Source organism: Marmota flaviventris, chromosome 11 (genome assembly GCF_047511675.1).
Source record: "Marmota flaviventris isolate mMarFla1 chromosome 11, mMarFla1.hap1, whole genome shotgun sequence".
NCBI classification, from domain to species: domain Eukaryota; kingdom Metazoa; phylum Chordata; class Mammalia; order Rodentia; family Sciuridae; genus Marmota; species Marmota flaviventris.
The window spans coordinates 81,789,559-81,806,214 of NC_092508.1; the positions used below are offsets into that span (position 1 = coordinate 81,789,559).

At 33.3% G+C, this 16,656-nt stretch overlaps 1 protein-coding gene across 8 annotated transcripts in view; it reads right to left on the reverse strand.

The window, feature by feature from the left end:
• Positions 1-16,656, reverse strand: part of Mbd5 (methyl-CpG binding domain protein 5) — a 409,185-nt gene that overhangs the window by 235,516 nt on the left and 157,013 nt on the right. For all 8 annotated transcript variants that reach the window (XM_071619190.1, XM_027938016.2, XM_071619187.1 and 5 more), the window contains exon 3: positions 4,998-5,026. The gene's annotated coding sequence lies outside the window, so the exon portion shown is untranslated. The remainder of the gene's footprint in view (positions 1-4,997; positions 5,027-16,656) is intronic.

Sequence of the window (16,656 nt, forward strand, 5' to 3'; positions counted from 1 at the left end):
TCTTACCACTGCAATAATCCATTATACACAGAGCAAAGAATGATATGTTATTATTATCTATGGAGCAACAGATAGTCTTTAAAAGAAAATTATATTGAAGGCACTCCCTTATTCCAACTCCCTGAAAGACTTCATAAACATTTATGATAAGATCCAAAGGCCTTACCCTTGCCTGAGATGATTGAACTCTTGTTTTCTCTCTGACAACCTATTAAATCACTCTTCTCATTGTTTGGTATCACAGCCTTAGAAGTCCTCATATTCTTCTTAAACATGTTAAGCACACTCTTGGTTTAGGTCTTTGAACTTTGTCTTCTCTCAGAATTGAACACTTCCCCAGAAAGTCACATCTTTCCCAGTGACCAAAACATTACTTTTCTTTGAGAGATCCGTGGCAAGCTTCTGAAATTAGCTCAAATGTTACCTCCCAGAGAGGCTTCTAGCTACCTACCCTCCCTCACTTCAACCCTTATCTTCTTCCCCACCAGCCCTCATCTCTGTATCTATACATGCTTCATTTTCATTCATAGTATTTATAATTCCTGGATAGTATACAGTCCCATGGTCTCTTGGAGGCCAGATGTGTTTTGGAATTAAGCATTTTTGGAGTTTTTAAAGATAATTATAATTATGTAATTATAATTATATAATTATGTAACATGTCCCATCATCCAAGAAGTCTGGGACAACACCCTGAAATCAAACATGTTACTATCCCCACAGCAACACATATTTTCATTCTAAGTGGCATTTTTAAAAAGACTGTAATTAGCTTGTGATGTTAGATTTCTCTTCCTTCATAATACCTCCATAGAAAGTCTATGTCTCTTTGTGCTTTGACTTGGCTTGGCAATGTGACTTCTTTGGCAAACAGAATAATAGCAGACATCACAAAAGAAGAGTCCTGAAATATACTTGAGCATTGAGCCCATTCCCTTGTAATCCTGCCTTTTCATTTTGATAAAAAAAATGTCTCAAGTATCTGCTGGTCTAAGGAAGATGAGAGAAATGTACATATCTAGACCCATATTCAATGTGAAACCAAGTTCAGCTGAGACCAGTCTGGATCAGACCTACTCCATCTTATAGCCAAATGCCTGAGCAAGGATTAAATGCTTATTGTGGCATGCCACTGATATTTTGGCTTGTTGTTTTGTAGCAGTTCCCTTCCTTTTTATAGTTAATAAAAATGAGTGATAGAGATTGAGTAATTTGAATAGACTTCCACAAATAGTTAAATGGTAGAAATGGGAAATGAGCTATACCAGTCCATCTCAAGAACTTGTTCTCTTAACACTTATCAATATTGCTACTACATTATACTGGCTACATTATATTATATTAAACTAATTAACAATATGCCAGTTGGTAGTCTGGTAGATATTTAAAATTATAATTATAGTTGATGTAATTATTAATGAACCAAGTTGTCTTCCAGTTTGGAGTAAAACTTTTTTTAACTTGAGAAGTTAATAAGTATAAAATAAACACCATTTTCTGCAGTCATATTAATATATCTATATAATAGACATCTCTTAGGGTCATTCCAGCTCACCCTTATACTAAACAGTGGCCCAAAGTGCTAACAGCTCTACTACATGATTCTACTCTTGGCTCTGGCTAACCAATACAGGCATTCATCTGTGATCCATGCTGCATTAGCCAGGTTTCTCCTAGTATTTTAAAACTTGTATGCACGATGGAAACTCCCATCTAAGGCTCTACTCTGGAGAAAGCTGATGTTCCCAGAGTAGCTTTTGTTCTTTTTATTCTCACCTATGAATTACGTAAGATCTCCAGTGTCTTCCCAGAAACTACTCTTTTTGTATACTAAAATTTGTTTTTCTTGTAATCACAAGAAATTTTACCAAAGTAGGGCGGAAATTCCATTGTTTTTATATTATTTAAAAATACAGAGGAAGGAGTATTTTAAGAGACCAAATAAAGCTTGCATTTATTATATAGCCCATCAAAACAGTTTTGCAAATTATAACTATCTGTGTCCCTTGCCTATATTGTCTTTATTTAAAAAAAAGTGTTCATGGACCTTTAAAGGATTTGTGGGTAGAACTATATTTCAGTAAAGTTAGATAAAATAGATTTCCTTTGAAGTCCTATGTATTTGCTTTACGCATTTAAGTCATTTTATTTATAATGAGCTTTATATACTCCATTTGATAATGCAAAGTAAGGGAACATATGAGATTATTTGTGCCACTCATTTACTCAGAAACGATTTAAGAGACCCAAACATATTCCAGACAGTGCTTTGGGGTGTGGGGATATAGCAGGGACAAAACAAAGTCACTGCCTTCATAGAGCAGTGTTAAGAAAGAATATATACAATGTAATTTAGCAATTTCATAGTATTATTAGTAATACACTGGGTATAATCCACAGTGAGAAGATAAGAGTTGCTCAAAATCTGAGGGTAACGAAGCCAGAAATATAGAGAAAATTTATGTGCAATTTATATCTGGTCTTCAAGAGTAATATATAACACATAATAATAAAGTGCAATGACCACCACAATGACAATAAAGAAGTGATTTCATATTTACTATTTTAATAACCATATAACTTCCTAATACTCCTTCACCACCAGTAGGTGAAGCATTGGTGCTTTGGAAGTTTGAGAAACATGACCACTTTGAATGGATAATGATAGAACCAGAGCTACAGCTCAGTCTCCACATTTCCCAGTTTTACTTCTGAGTTATCATGCCACATCATCCCAACCAGAGACAAATAGCTTCACAGTAGGCAGCGCTGAAATTTTATTTACTTCTGTGAACTACTTGTGAGTTATTATTAAAATTATTGTTATTTATTTATTTATTTTTTACTAGAGTCACACAGAAGCTACAAATTGAACATCCTTTGTTATCAGGCATAAGCTAAGATGGGTAAGAACTTTGGGATGGTGTGGCACACGTGGTAGTGGAAGAATTTAAGACGTATTGCTAAAACATATTTTTCCAACCAGTGGATTTAACCACCTAGAGCAAAAAGTTGGCAAACTTCAGCCTACAGAATTAAATCCAGTCTGCCACCTGTTTTTGTATACTTTTGAGCCAAGAATGGATTTTACATCTTTAAATGACTCAAAAAATGTCAGAAGAAGAAAAATATTTCATGACACCTAAAAGAGTATATGAAATTCAAATTTCAATATCCATAAATAAAGCTGGAACACAGTCACACTTATTTGTTTATGTATTGCCTGTGGCTGCTTTTATACCACAACAGCAGAGTTGAGTAGCTACACAGAGACCTCTGGCCCTAAAAGCCTACATATCTAATATTTGGCCTTTCATAGAAAAAGTTTGCAGATCTCTGATCTAGAAGGTCAAATGGCACATGTTGAAATTAATAATGACATCTGCATATATTTATACTTTACAAAAATCAGTAACTACATGGTTATATAAATATCTCTTCCACTGAAAATTGAATGATTTGGGAGGAATAAGGCATATGAGTGAATAACTCTCCTTGGGGCATGAGAAACATGCTTATATCTTAGCTACTCAGATCATTTGAAAGTCCTCTTAGATGCCATGGTATTTTTATTGTTGTTATTAACTCTCAGTTCTACATTTTAAAATTTACTGTCAAATAAGATGCTACTTAGAATACACATCATAAAACTGTCGATGACATACAATAATGAAGTCTATTAAAAAATCTCTAAATTTACCTCAAAATGACTATCACCACATTTATAGAAGTATAAATTCACTTACCTAATTCTAGAAGTATTAAATATTTTTAAAGTGTGAACCGAAAAGAATATGATGATTATATCTAAAATTTTCTTATTTCAAAATTGAAACCAGTTGATTTAGAAAGCATAAAATAAAGAACTCAAAAAGATCACATGAAAAAAGCTGATTTGTACTGGGTTTTTATTTGTAACTTAGATGTGCTTTTCAATGTTCATTTAAATATTCATTTAACTACTCATTTTTCCTCAAAGCCAAATACTGTTTACTTTTTATTAAAATCGGCATACTATAGTGACACAGCCACATCAATGCTCATGGCAGCTCAATTCACAATAGCTAAACTGTGGAAACAACCTAGATGCCCTTTAGTAGACGAATGGATAAAGAACCTGTGATACATATACACAATTGAACATTACTCAGCATTAAAAGAGAATAAAATTATGTCATTTGCAAGTAAAACGGATGGAGCTGGAGAATGTCCTGCTAAGTGAAGTGAGCCAATCCCCCCAAACCAAAGGCCAAATGTTCTCTCTGATAAGTAGATCCAGATCCATATAGGGGGTGGGAGCATGGGGAGAATGGAAGAATTTGATTGGGCGAAGAAGAAGGGGGAAAAGGGAGGAGGCATGGGGGCAGGAATGATGGTGGAATGAGATGTACTTGTATGACTGCGCATGTGGTGCAACTACATCGTGTACAACCAGAGAAATGAAAAGTTGTACTCCATTTGTATATCATGAATTGAAATGTATTCTGCTATCATGTATAACTAATTAGAACAAATAAAAAATAGCAAAGTAAAAATAATAAAAACAAATAATAATAATTTTAATAATAGTAACAATTAAAATTATTATATTATTATAAAATTATAAATAATATCAATAGTAATGATTATGAAAATTATTTATGTATTGGTGCTGGGGATTGAACTCAGAGCCTCATACATGCTAAGCACATATTGTATCATGGAGCTACATCCTGAGCCCTCAAATACTGCTTAAAAATCCTACTTTCCTATTTTTTGTTGGCAAGTCATACTCTTTCTTCATATTTTAAAAAGATGGCCACTTACTAAAGGTGACAAAAGTTTAAATGTCTTTACTGTGTATAGTAAATATTAGTCTACAGAAATGCTATAATTTTTAATGATATAATTTCCAACATTTACTCAATAAATAATAACATTTTTTAAAAAATCTTAGGATTTGCATCTTAAGAAATGTTGACAAATATACTAAAAAAGAGAGAAAAAAAGAGAGTTACCCATTCATTCCACTTGTTCATTCATTATCCTAAAAAGCAATAAATTGTACATGTTAAAATTGTAAATTTTAAGGCATATGAATTACATATCAAAAAGTTGTCATTAATTTTTTAAAAAAATAGATGCACTTTTTTTTTTTATCAGAAAACCTTCAAATTCAAAGTATTTTTAAAAAGCTACCAAGATGAATCATAGTAGGAAAATACTTGTCTGAGACTTTGAACAACCACATTGATCTCGTAAGTTTCACTAAAACAAAAATAACAGAATTCTTCAGACACTTTATATTTAAATATAATATAAGTAAACAATATAAATAAACATGAAAAAAATCTAAACAATGAAAACATGTAATTAATATGGATAAGTAAAGAAACACAAGAAAAACAATCATATAACAGAGTAAGGCTAGTCTAAAGAGTAGTAAGTATATCCTTATTCTGAAAATAAAACAAAAATTAAAAATCTCAATTAAATGCTGCAAATAATCTTGGCAGTATGGTCTTGCAATATTCTTGAGTCCAAAGTCCAAATTCTTTTTATTCCAAATCAGGTTAGGAAACATGTAAATTAATCTAAAGCCACTCTAATAGGATCAATGTGAGCAAGGGTTTTTGAAAACTGGAAAGTTAAAATTGAAGATCCAACCAAAAGAAGGAAAGAATAAAAAATTAGAATCTGTCTGATTTTGAACGTTTTAATATGTAAAAGATGAATCATAGGGGCTCGGATTGTAGCTCAGAGGTAGAGTGCTCATTTCACAAATGTGAGGTACTGGGTTTGATCCTGAGCACCACATAAAAACAAATAAAATAAGGGTATTTAAATTTTATTTTTAAAAATTAACCAATCGCCTTACAAAACATTTAAAAATATAAATTATAATGAACTTTAACTTCATTAAAGTTTTGGTGAACTTTAATGTCCCATTCTTCTAACAAGGAAGAAAGGGACATTAAAGTTCACCAAAATCTATGTTCATCCATTTGAGTCCCAGGTTAATGTTCTAGAAGGCTTTAATGGAATATATTTTCACTAGAATTCATAAGTTGACTGGTTCAGGTACGTGTTGAATGATCCCCTCTACTGGCAGAGCACAGGTAGTCAGTAAGGGGTAATAACAAGTTTATTTCAATAGATTAGGAAAATTTATACTGAACTTATAACTGCATAATCTTCTCTTATATAAACATATAAAAAAAGATATAAGAAATACATGTAACTGAAAGAAGTTTTGTAGAAAAAAAACAATGTGGCAAGAACCAAGACATTTTAGTACTTACTGAATATAAATTGTAACAGGATAAAAATTCATATCATATTTCCAATGATGTAGTTATCTGAGATTTAAAAAAATAATTTGTGTTTTCTTCACACTGAACAATATACATAAAACAAATAGGTAAAATTTGGTTTATAAATGTAAAATAATAATATGTTTACTGGATTCTAGTATATGACAATGAGCTATATTTAAGCAGTTTCCAATATTTACCTTAATAAGTAGTAAAACAAAACCAATAATATTTTGAATTCTGTTATTGTTGTTTTGGACTTTTAAGATCAGAAAAGTAATATCAAAAAGTCTTATAATATGAAGTACAAAATATAATTGGTTCAGGTAATTTAACAAAATGTGAGCTTGATAAACATTTTAGAAAACATCTTTTTTTTAAATAAAAGGCTAAAAATAGACAAAGCAATCTTTATTGAAAAAAGTGAAGCAGGAGGCATTTGACAAACCAGACCTTAAACTATACTACAGAGCTATAGCAACAAAAACAGCCTGGTATTGGCACCAAAACAAAGACACACCCACATAAATACAGTTATCCCATACTAGACAAATGCACCAAAGACACACATTGGAGAAAAGATATAATTTCCAACATTTCTTCTTCAGCAAATGGTGCAGGGAAAACTGGAAATCCATATGTAGCAAAGTGAAATTAAACCCTTATATCTCACCCTGCACAAAACTCCAAAGTGGATCAAGGATTTAGCCATTAGACAGAGACCCGCACTTACTAGAAGAAAAAGTAGGCCCAACTCTCCATAATGTCAGCTTAGGAACCACCTTCCTAAATAAGATTTCTAAAGCACAAGAAGTAAAATCAAGAATCAATTAATGGGATGGTATCAAACTGAAAGGCTTCATAGAAAATGAAACAATCAAGTACATGAAGAGAGAGTCTACAGCACGGGAGAAAATCTTTGCCACCAGAACCTCAGATAGAGCATTAATCTTCGGGATTTATAAAGAACTCAAACAACACCAAAACAAACAAACAAACAAACAAAAATCCTCAAATAACCCAATGACTAAATGGGCAAAGGAACTCAACAGACACTTCACAGAAGAAGAAATATGAATGGTCAACAAATACATGAAAAAAATGTTCAACATCTCTAGCAATTAGAGAAATGCAAATTAAAACAACTGAGATTCCATCTCACTCCAGTTCAAATGGCAATTATCAAGAATATAAGTAACAAAACAAAACAAAAAAAAAAAAAAGAATATAAGTAACAATAAATGTTGGTGAGGATGTGGGGAGAAAGATACTCTTATACATTGTTGGTGGGACTGGAAATTGGTGCAACCACTATGGAAAGCAGTATAGAGATTCCTCACAAAACTTGGAATGGAACCACCATTTGATTCAGTTATCCCACTCCTTAGTCTATACCCAAATGTCTTAAAAACAGCATACTACAGTGATGCAGTCACATCAATCTTTATAGCAGCCCAACTCAGAATAGCCAAGCTATGGAAACAACCTAGGTGATCTTCAACAGATGAATGGATAAAGAAAATGTGGCATATATACACAATGAAATAGTACTCAGCCATAAAGGAGAATGAAATAATGGCATTTGCCAGTAAATGGATGGAGCTGGAGAATATCATGCTTTGTGAAAGAAGTCAATCCCCCAAAACCAAAAGCCAAATGTTCTCTCTGGTATGCCGATGCAAGAATCCAAAAACAGGGAGGATGGGGAGAGTAAAACTAGAAATCCACTGGATTAGACAAACAGAAACAAAGGGAAGGGAGCAGGGAGAGGAATAGGAAGGACAATAGAATTAATTGGACATAACTCTCCTAGCCTGTATTTGAATACACAACCAAGGTAACTCCACATCATGTATAACCACAAGAATGGGATGATCCTAAATAGAATAAGTTATACTCTATGTATGTATAATTTGCCAAAATACATTGGACTGTCATGTATAACTAAACAGAACAAATTAAAATAACGAGAATCAACAAATGGGACTTACTCAAACTAAAAAGTTTTTTTCTCAGCAAAAGAAACAATAAGAGAGGTAAATAGGGAGCCTACATCCTGGGAACAAATCTTTACTCCTCACACTTCAGATAGAGCCCTAATATCCAGAGTATACAAAGAACTCAAAAAATTAAACAATAAAAAAACAAATAACCCAATTAATAAATGGGCCAAGGACCTGAACAGACACTTCTCAGAGGAGGACATACAATCAATCAACAAGTACATGAAAAAATGCTCACCATCTCTAGCAGTCAGAGAAATGCAAATCAAAACCACCCTAAGATACCATCTCACTCCAGTAAGATTGGCAGCCATTATGAAGTCAAACAAGTGCTGGTGAGGATGTGGGGAAAAGGGTACACTTGTACATTGCTGGTGGGACTGCAAATTGGTGCGGCCAATTTGGAAAGCAGTATGGAGATTCCTTGGAAAGCTGGGAATGGAACCACCATTTGACCCAGCTATTCCCCTTCTCAGACTAGTCCCTAAAGACCTTAAAAGAGCATACTATAGGGATACTGCTACATCTATGTTCATAGCAGCACAATTCACAATAGCTAGACTGTGGAACCAACCTAGATGCCCTTCAATAGACGAATGGATAAAAGTAATGTGGCATTTATACACAATGGAGTATTACTCTGCACTAAAAAATGTCAAAATAATGGCATTTGCAGGGAAATGGATGGCATTAGAACAGATTATGCTAAGTGAAGCTAGCCAATCCCTAAAAAACAAATGCCAAATGTCTTCTTTGATATAAGGAGAGCAACTAAGAACAGAGCAGGGAGGAAGAGCATGAGAGGAAGATTAACATTAAACAGGGATAAGAGGTGGGAGGGAAAGGGAGAGAGAAGGGAAATTGCATGGAAATGGAAGGAGACCCTCAGGGTTATACAAAAGTACATACAAGAGGAAGTGAGGGGAAAGGGAAAAATAATACAAGGGGGAGAAATGAATGACAGTAGAGGGGGTAGAGAGAGAAGAGGGGAGGGGAAGGGAGGGGAGGGGGGATAGTAGAGGATAGGAAAGGCAGCAGAACACAACAGACACTAGTATGGCAATGTGTAAATCAATGGATGTGTAACCGATGTGATTCTGCAATCTGTATATAGGGTAAAAATGGGAGTTCATAACCCACTTGAATCAAAGTGCGAAATATGATATATCAAGAAATTTGTAATGTTTTGAATAACCAACAATAAAAAAATTAAAAAAAAAGAAAAGTCTCTATTGAACAATGTTTTGAACAACTAATAATAAAAATAAAAAACCCCATCCTTTTTCTATTTTTTAATTGACACATAAAAATTATACATATTTTGGGGCACCGTGTAATGATTCAATACATCCATATACTTTGTGGTGTTCAAATCAGGTTAAGCCTATTCATCTCAAACATTTGCCATTTATTTGAGGTAAAAACATTCAAAATCTCTTTTTGTAGCATTTTTAAAATATGTAGTAATTACCATTATGTGTAATCATTCTACTATGCAATAGAACACCATAACCTGATGTCTTCTAAGTGTAACTTACTACCCATTAAGCAACCATTCCCCATTCTTCCCTCACCTCCATTCTCCCCAGCCTCTGGAAACTATCATTCTACTCTCAACTTGTCAGACCAATTTTTTTGAGATTCTATATGAAAGAGATTATGTACTTTTCTTTCCATATCTGGATTAGTTCACTTAATGTCCTCCAGTTCCATTAACATTGTCATGAATGACAGAACTTGATCCCATTTTAATGGCTGAATAGTATTTATTCATTGGCATATATCTTTCTTCATACATTCATCAATTAATGCACCATGATGTTGTGTACATTTCTGAACTATGGTGACAGTAAACACTGGAGTGCAGATGTCGCTTTGACACACTGATTTCAATTTTTTTTCTGGATTTGTATCCAGTAGTGGGATTGATGGATCACATGTTAGTTCTGTTTTTTTTTTTTTTTTTTGAGAGAGAGAGAGAGAGAGAGAGAGAGAGAGAGAGAGAGAGAGAGAGAGAGAGAATGTTTTTTTAATATTTATTTTTTAGTTTTCGGCGGACACAACACCTTTGTTTGTATGTGGTGCTGAGGATCCAACCCAGGCCGCACGCATGCCAGGTGTGTGCGCTACTGCTTGAGCCATATCCCCAGCCCCGTTAGTTCTGTTTTTAATGTTTTGAGGAGCCACCACACTTCCCTCCATAATGACTTTATTAATTTACATTCCTACTAATGGTACACAAGGATTCCTTTCCCCCCCTTTGTTTCCTTGCTTGACAATAGCCATTCTAATTGAAATGAGATGATCACTCATTATAATTTTGATTTGCATTTTCCACATGATTAGTGATGTTAAGCAACTTTAATATGCCTGTTCATATTTCTTCTTTTGAGAAATGTTTACTTAGGTTTATTGCCTAAACTTATTGTTTATTTTCTGTGTTGAGCTATTGAGCTTCTTAAGTATTCTGGGCATTAACCACTTGTTAAATGTATAGTTTATGAATATCTTCTCCCATTAAGTAAGTGGTCCCTTTGTTATTTCCTTTTCTGTGTAGAAATATTTTAGTTTGATATAATCCCATACATAAATTTTTTTTGCTTTTCTGTCTTTTGGGGGTTTCATCATAAAATTTATGCAGATTTCAATGTCCAGAAACATTTCCCCTATGTTTTCTTGTAGTAGTTTCAGTTTTAAATTTGAACCTTCAATCCATTTTGAGTTGATTTTGTATATGGCAAGACACAGGGGTCTAGTTTTATTGTTCTCAGTTCGGATATTGCAATATTCTCAAATATCAGTTAGCTGTAGATCCATTCTATTCCATCGGTCTATGTGTCTTTGCCCCCTCCCTAATGTTGGTTTGATTACTATAGCTTTGTACTGTATTTTGAAGTCAGGTAGTGTAATGTCTATTTTGTTCTTTTAGCTCTACACTGATTTGGCTATTTGTGTGTGTTTGTGTGAGAACAAGTACTGTGTCTTCAACAGCCTATGTAAAATAATATAGTATGTTTGAGTATTAGAAAAAAAGAATTCAGAAATCTTTCATAAATGGTACATTCTTAACACTGGAGATAGAAAAGGGGTAGGGCAAACATATGTAAAATCAATGTGACAGTAGCAATTATTTGTATGAAAATCAGTCTGTTGGCCTTGTTTAGAAGTAAAAATTTGGCTAATACAGCTTGATACAAGTAGTATTATAGTTTTTCTTCTCTTTTTGAAATAAAATTGAAGCTAATATCTAATATATAATATACTGTGAATAAATAGCATTTGTTCTTAAAGTCTACATTGGAACTTTAGTTAGAAATGAAAAACTAATGCCTTCCTTCAGTTAGGTGACAGTTTTTATTCCATATTTGTGTTACTATCTTAGTCTGTTTGAGGTGCTTTAATATAATACCATAGACTATATAATTAATAAACAACAGAAATTTATTGTTCACAATTCTCGAGTGTAGGAAGTCCAAGATTAAGGCACTACCAGATTAAATGACTGGTGAGATCCTGTTCCTCAAATAGTGCTTTGTATGTGTACTCACTTGGTAGAAAGGGTGAACAAGTTCCCTTGGGCCTGTTTTTTGTTTTTTTACTGATTTTATTATTATTTTTTAAAAATATACAACAACAGTGGAATGCACTACAATTCTTATTACACATATAGAGCACAATTTTTCGTATCTCTGTATATAAAGTATGTTTACGCCAATTTATGCCATTATACATGTATATTTTTTTGCATACAATTCTTAATACATATATATACCACAATTTTTCATATCTCTGTTTGTATATAAGGTATGTTGACACCCAATTCAAGTCTTCATACATGTACTTTGTATAATGATGACCATCATATTCCACCATCCTTGCTAATCCCCTGCCCCCTCCCTTTCCCTCCCACCCCTCTTCCCTATCTAGAATTAATCTAATCCTCCCATGCTCTCCCTCCCTACCCCACTATGAGTCACCCCCCTTATACCAGAGAAAACATTGGCATTTGTTTTTTTGGGATTGGCTAACTTCACTTAGCATTATTTTCTCCAATGCCATCCATTTACCTGCAAATTCTTTAGGCCTGTTTTATAAGGACACTAATCTTATCATGAGGGCTTTACCCTCATAATCTAAATACTTCCTTATGGCCCCACCTCTTAATACTATTGCATTGGGAATTAAATTTCAACATAAAAATTTTGGGTGGGCGCAAATACTTAGACCATTGCACTAATAATACATAAAATTAAAAATCTTAAAACAATACTCTGTGTGTGGTGTGTGTGTGTGTGTGTGTGTGTGTGTGTGTGTGTAATAAAATGATTAGGTAGCATTATCGGCTATATGGACTACTCATATGTTGACATAATCAGTTTGATGCTGTAATTTAAAAATTAAGTATTCATGTTTATCGTTTATTATTTGTCAGCTTTAATTGACATTTTTCGACTTTTAAATATTAAAATTGAAATACTTAAAACTTAAACTATGTAAACAGTGAAAGGGAGAATATTGAGGTAGTATCTTTTTTTCTATTTTTAGGGAATATAGTGTTCTATTATCCTTTTTAGCTTGAATTCATGTTTTAGTATTTACTTTACAGTTAATACTTTCAATGCTCATTGCCAGTCCTTCTATGGTAAATTTTCTGGTTATTTCCATCTGACTTACAGTGGTTCATCTAGGATTTTTTTTTTTTTTAAAGGGGACATTTGAACAATACTCCCTGAGTTCAACACTGTCTGTAGTTTTTATATTTAAAAAATATATTTATTTTCTGGAATTTAAAATATAAAATATTTTCCTTTCTATAAAATTTTGTAGGTGTTATTCCACTGCCAATGGGCACTAAACATTGTTATGGATAAATGAGAAATAAGCCTCCTATTTTTTGGCTTCATCAGCTTTTTCTTCATGTTTAAAGAAAGTTCACTAATGTGATGAAAATGTGTCTTGGTATCAACAATTCTAGGGCAATTTTCCCTGGCTCATGGTTTAAATTGTTTCTTATTTTATAAAAGTGTTGCTGAATTTTATCTTTATTTTTTAATATTAAAAAATATTTTTAGTTATAGATGGACACAATACCTTCACTTTTATTTATTTCTTCTTATGTGGTGCTGAAAATCGAACCCACTGCCTCATATGTGCCAGGTAAGTGCTCTACTACTGAGCCATAACCCCACCCATGAATTTTATCTTTAAATAAATTCATTCTTCTGATTTTAATCCTTTATATTCTTTCAGATGCTTTCTACAATGTTGAGTCTCTTTTGTGCTCATTACATTTTCATCTTTGAAATAAATTCTTCTAAGTTTGGCTAGCTCATAACATATCTTTTCCTTTTATTTCTCAATGTCTTTTCCAGAGTTCTTGTCTTCTGACTGGTGAATTTTTATCATAGAGGTAATTCTTTCATTTATTTTTCTCTTCTCTTCTCCAATTCCTACTCCAAGTATCTCTCTCTTCCTCCTTCTATATTTGCAGCAAAATTAAGATTCAAGTTTAATCCTCACACTCAAAAATAGGTAAAACCAGGTCTTAGTTGCAGCTTCAGCAGGAGCCACATGTGAATAAGTGAACACAAGCAGTTTTTGGTAAATGTTATTAGTGAAAGAACCTTGCATTACAGATCCCAAGAACTGATGGAAACAATGTATGTCATGAAGATACTTAACAAACCTTAAACTGCTATAGGCCTTGCTTACAATCACAACAGAGGCCAGCAGAGTTGTCAACAGAATCCTGCTAGACTCAGGTTTAGAGTAATGGAAAAGAGAGGGCCACACAAAGAATGTATAGACAAGCCATTTTTATAAGAAGTGTTTTGTGTCTGTGGCAGCAGAAATTACCTCCTGGTGAAGACTAGTAAAACTAGAATAAATTCTCTGGACCCTCCTTCCTAACACACACACCTTTTGACAATAGCTAGCCTGGTAAAGCTATTACATTCCATCATAAGTAATAATAATAATAATAATAATAATAATAATAATAATAAAAAAAACAAGCACAGTGGTGATAATGAAGATATTGTAGGAAAAGAGGAGGGAAAGAATAAGAAAATATATAGACAACAATTAATCACTAGAAAAATGTCACCAGGGTCTGGGGTTGTAGTTCAGTGAGAGAGCACTTGCTTAGCATGTGTGAGGCACTGGGTTCACTTCTTAGCACTGGATATAAATAAATAGAGGTCCATTGACAACTTTAAAAGAAAAAAAGAAAAATGTCACAAAAATGGGGGTGAAGTGTGTCGTCAGCCTCTTGATTTTTCCCCCCAAATCAAGGGGGGAAAAAAAAGCTACTACATTTGAAGAGTTGGAAAACAGAATATTTTCATGTTGGGTAGCCATTTGCTTTTTTTATGTGATGAAATGCATATTCAGTTCTTTTATACAAATGGGTTGTCTTTTCTATATTGAATTGTTAATATTCTTTGTATTTTAAGTAAGTCAGCATTGTCCTTATCATATCTGCTAAATATTAACTCTTTGGTTTTGAAGTGTCTCAATTATATTTGTGGATTTTTCAATTACCAAAAATTTGTTATAGTAAAAAATTATCAATCTAGGGGCTGGGGTTGTGGCTCAGCAGTAGAGTGCTCGCCTAGCACATGTGAACCCTGGGTTCGATCATCAGCACCACATAAAAATAAATAAAGGTATTGTGCCCGACTTCAACTAAAAATTTTTAAAAAATTATCAATCTATTATTTTATGGTTTTTGTTTTAATCAGCTTTTTCTCCACTGACCAGAACAATTGTAGAGGAGGAAAAGTTTATTTGAGGGCTCACAGTTTCAGGGGTCTTAGTCCATAGAAGGCTGGCTCCATTCCTTGAGGTTCAAGGTAAGGATTGTAGAACATTATGGCGGAAGAGTGTGACTGAAGGAAGCAGCTCACAAGATGATCAGAAAGTGGGAGTGGTGGAGAGAATCCACTTTCCAGATACAAAATATAAACTCCCAAACCACATACCCAATTCCCACCTCCTCCAGGCACACCCCACTACTTCAGTTCCACTCTGTAAATCCCTATCAGGGGATTCATTCACCAATTGGGCTAAGACTCTCACAACCCTATCATTTCTGAACCTTCCCGCTTTATCTCACACATGAGCTTTTGGAGGTCACCTCACATCCAAACCATAACAGCTTTTAAAAAGTTGTTTTTTAAACAAATTATCATTCGGTTTAGTCATTTTAAAAAATCAAATTAAGTGTGTCAAAGATGTTTTAAAAATTTTCAAATCACATCAGTCTCATGAATAAAACACATCAATGGCTTCTATTCACAGTTAAAATTAAATTTAAATTCCTTATTATGATCTATAGGATCCTTTTATGTCTGACCCTTCCAATCTCTGCAGTCTCATTTCAGACCATTCTTTCCCTTGCTTTCTCTACACCAGCATACTAGATTTCTAAGCTATGTCAATTAGCTTTTCCTGACCCAAGAGGATTTTCAACTGCTGCTTCATTTTCTTGCCACTCTTCTTTCCGACATGGCTTATCACTTTTCATCATTCAAGAGATTTCTCCTTAAATATTATTTTCTTAGGAACGTCTTCCCTAACCACCTTATCTAAAATAGAATTCTTACTTTTCTATCACCCTCTATTTACTTACTATACTTTATTTTTCTACTTAGAACATGTCACTTTTTGAAATTACATTCTGTAATTATTTGTATGGTGTTTTATCTTTCCCATTAAAGTAGTATGCTCTATGAGGACTTTATTGTTTCTGCCAGCTCCTAGAAGAATCTTTTGCCAATAGCTGGTACACAAATATACTTTTGTTTAGACAGAAGACCTTCTTTAGTGAAGTTCTTGCTTTTAAAGTTTTCCCTAAATATATGCTAGTAAGTATTTTTAGAACTCACATGTACATGTATATGTCATTTCTTCTCTAGTAAAGTGAGATCACATTTTTGTTTGAAAACAACTTTAGTTTGATTAATACTCACTTGAAATGATACATTTTTATAAAAACTGAGATTTTGAAATCTAAAACTTTTTGAGAAAGTGTCTAAAAAATCCTGCTTCAGTGTCTTGGTATTATTTTGTTTTTAGCATGGGCCGTCCATAAATAGTAGATGGCATAATGCATAAAAAATTTAAGTTATGGGGGGAAAATGGAAGATAAGGGAAGGGTTGCATTTTAAAATAGATTGATCAGCCCAAACAAATAACCTAATGATGCATCTCAACCCTCTTGAAAGAGAAGAACAAACCAATTCCAAAACCAGTATAAGGAAGGACATATTTAAGCTCAGAGCTGAAATTTATGAACTCGAGAATAAAAAAAAAATACAAAGGATTGATTAAACTAACCAAAGAAAAAGGGGGAAAAC